Genomic DNA, 3475 nt, shown 5'->3' with positions numbered 1-3475 from the left:
CGTCCATTCTTCCATAGGAACACACACACCACCGTAGGGATCAAGTAGAGTTTTCCCCCAGAGTATAGTTCCTTTGCGCTTGGGTTCCCACAGGCACTGGTGATATTTGACTCCAGAACACACCCTCCATGTTTCCATGGCCATCCAAAACCCTCCTGGCCGACCCATTTTTAAATAAAGATAAATTATTCTTTAGATAGCTTATTTTGTGCTGGCATCACTGCAGGAAACAGCGATAAAATGGGCAAAGGAGACCCCAGTCTTTAGCAAGGCCTTGCCGAGAAGGAAATTATTTTAAAAACCAAGTCCACACAGAGCTGAAGAAAGCAAATTAGGATGTCTTCTGTTTTTTTTTTTCTTTTTTAAATGACTTCAGATATCTTTGCTTTGATACTTCATGTGTATATTTATAGTTTAACTCCCAGAAGACAATCTTAGTTCTCTCTTCTAAATCCTTATTTGAGGGTGATGGAGGGAAGAGACCACACGTTTTACTCCTGTGGAAATTAATGAGTGTTTGAGGGGAATTGAAGTTTATAAAATGCCTGTCTCCAAGGAAGGCAGCAGTACAATGCGAGTGTGGATCTGGATTGAATTTCTGGGTCGCAAATCCTTCCTAGTTTGAGCAAATTACCCTTTCATGTTTCTGCTTCTTCATCTCTAAGGTGAGTCTAACAGGGGCAGTAAGTAGTGTGAGGTGCAAATGAACTAATATAAATAAAGGGCCTAGATCTGTACCTGGCATATAGAAACCCTCTCAAAATGTTAGCCAAAATTTCTAATCTGATTAACTGAAATATCTGAGAAGCTTTGGTAATTTCATTATCAAAACAGAAAATCTGTCACTAACATTTTTTTCGGGTATACCACATAATGATTAGATATTTATATCTATTGTGAAATGACCACCCCAATAAGTCTAGCTGACATCCGGCATTAACACTTTAAAAATTGCTTTATGTGCATGCTCATATTTTCTTAATCTCTGCACAAAGAGGAAGGTATGCAGAATTATAGGTTCTAGGCATCCTTGGTGAATTCGCCATTGGCACCTGTTCACTTGTCAGTGCTGGAGAGCAAGTGCCTCACAGAGGTGAGAGCATGTGTCCAAGGCCACAGAGCTAGAAGCCAGGTGCATGAGAAAGAAGGAACGAAAGTCACATTTCCCTGTCTCTGAGCTCCCACCAAAGGGCTCATTCCATGGATGGCTATATCTGCTGGAGTCCAGAGGGGAGCTCTCCCAGAAAAGATGGGATTTTAACAAGTTGACTTATGACAAAATAGGTAGATAAACAAATAGATAAAACTAACTTAAGGCTTTCTTGTGACTGTGCCACAAAATGTGGCACTTAACCATGAAACTCACCAGTAGGAAGAGCAAAAGGAAAACCTAGAAGGAGAGGTCACAGGGAAAGGTAAGGTATTTCTTGGATGTTGATATAAGTAGGACATTACTTCCTTGGGGTTAAGAATGTCTGCTCATGTCAAGGCTGTTTATGGAAAATAGCATTATAAATAACTCATTATCTGCAAACATTGCATTGGAAAATACATGGCACCAGGGTCTTAGGATCATTTAGAACACACACATATATATATCTATTTTTTAATTTAAAGTCTCAAAAACTTTTGTAAGAAAAAACAAATCAGAAAAGCCTCTCTAACCAGAAAGAAGAGCAGCATCTGCTTAAGAACACATAGCAACCCTACATTCAGATTAGGACAGGAAGTTAAAAAAAATATAACACATCCAATTGAAACTGCAGGAGGACACAGTAGACAGAATGTAATTAGTTGGGTTGACTGTCAGCCAAAACCTCAGGCAACCACCCCCTTGCTCTTATGAAAACTGCCTGGAGATTTTTAATGATGATGAGCAGTTAGGATCTTGGTTTTAAATCTTCTGTGAAATGCAGGGCGCCATCGTTCCCTCCAGCGACGCTGGGATATTGGTTCTGGGTTGGCACTGAAGAACTCTCGGGAAGGTGAACCCTAGCTCCTGAAGCAGCTATTACTTCTGTCACAAAGTGTTTGGTATTGTCAGCGCTTTAACCCCAATAGGTCTGGCTGAATTTGTGACAAGTTTGGTGATTTCCAAAGGAAGACACCGCTGTATGGAATTTGAACTTGGGATTTGGGAATGGGTGTCTCCACGTTAGTGTTTTTCTCAGAAGTGTGTGATGGGAGGGATGGTGGGTTGGCAGTCACTGTGGATACAGTTCCATTCTAGATTTGAAGACGCTCAGTGGCACGGGTGGGTGCCACTGAATTCTGCTGTTCCTCTCCCAGGGTTCCTGAACGAATCACTGGAGAAGAGTGAAAAGAATATAGACACAAGAGCCATAATTGGTTTTCAGTCCTACCTGTGTCTTCCTAGACACTCAACCTTGGTCAATGCCCTTCACCAATCCAAACCCACACTAAAGAAGACAGAAAGAGGATTTGGACTCTAGGATTTCTCAAATCCCTCCAAGTTATATAATATGCTACTTTCTGGGTTTTTTTCTTTTTAATACACGTGCAAAATGTGCCATTGATGGTGTTCTGTCCTGTGCCTCACATTGGAGGCTCAAAAGACCACGCTTATCCAGGCCTCCTTCCATGCAGATTGTGTGTTTAGTCTGTCCTATGGCTAATGACTGCAGCTGCTTCCTGCAGAGCCTGTTACAAGATCTATAAAAGGCCGAGATATTATGGTTTCAGAAGCAGGTAATGAACGTACACAGAAACCACATGGTTTTTTCTTTCCATTTGGATTTTCACTTTGTGGGCTTTCTGCACAGGAGTTCGTGGGTATGATGCCAACTCTCACAGACAACAAGGATTTATTGTATTAATAATCTGCAAATTATGGATTGCAAAAACAAAGACATTTGGGGATTTCATTGAACTTCTACCAAAAAAGATGCCTTCATGCTGAGGTTTTCAAGTTTTTCACTGTGCCCGGTTGAAATTAATTATAAACTATACATCTATTTGCATATTAATTATGAAAACATACTATGGAATATATTTAGGATAAAGTACAACAGAAAAAGATGGCAATTTTTAAATACTGGATTCCAGAGTAAATGGAAACCCCAACTCAGACTATCTTCTAAAAATAGGCTTAAAATATATCTTTCTTCAATGCTATTGAAATTTTACTCATTCAAATCCATAGTGGATAAACCCATTCATGCCTTTTCTTGATTTTGGATTACTTGTGATAGTTTGTATTTGAACCAGGATGGGAAATCAATTTGAATTTTTTTTGAATGATTACCATTACCACGCTCAAATCTTGTTCTATAGCTGTTTTGCTAGATGCGGTTCTAAAAATGAAATCCATGATCAGGTAAGTTGTGGAAGTACTTGGTTTTTAAAAAATTCATTCCTTTACTGTTGATATGCATTGTAAGTGTTGCACCTAGTATTTCCTAAATTTATTGGTCATGAAAGGAATCTTTCATGTAACATCACTGGACCTGGGATA

The sequence above is a fragment of the Vulpes lagopus genome, chromosome 24 (genome assembly GCF_018345385.1).
Source record: "Vulpes lagopus strain Blue_001 chromosome 24, ASM1834538v1, whole genome shotgun sequence".
NCBI lineage: Eukaryota > Metazoa > Chordata > Mammalia > Carnivora > Canidae > Vulpes > Vulpes lagopus.
The sequence above is the reverse complement of the archived record's forward strand: the minus strand, read 5'-3'. Positions refer to the sequence as shown.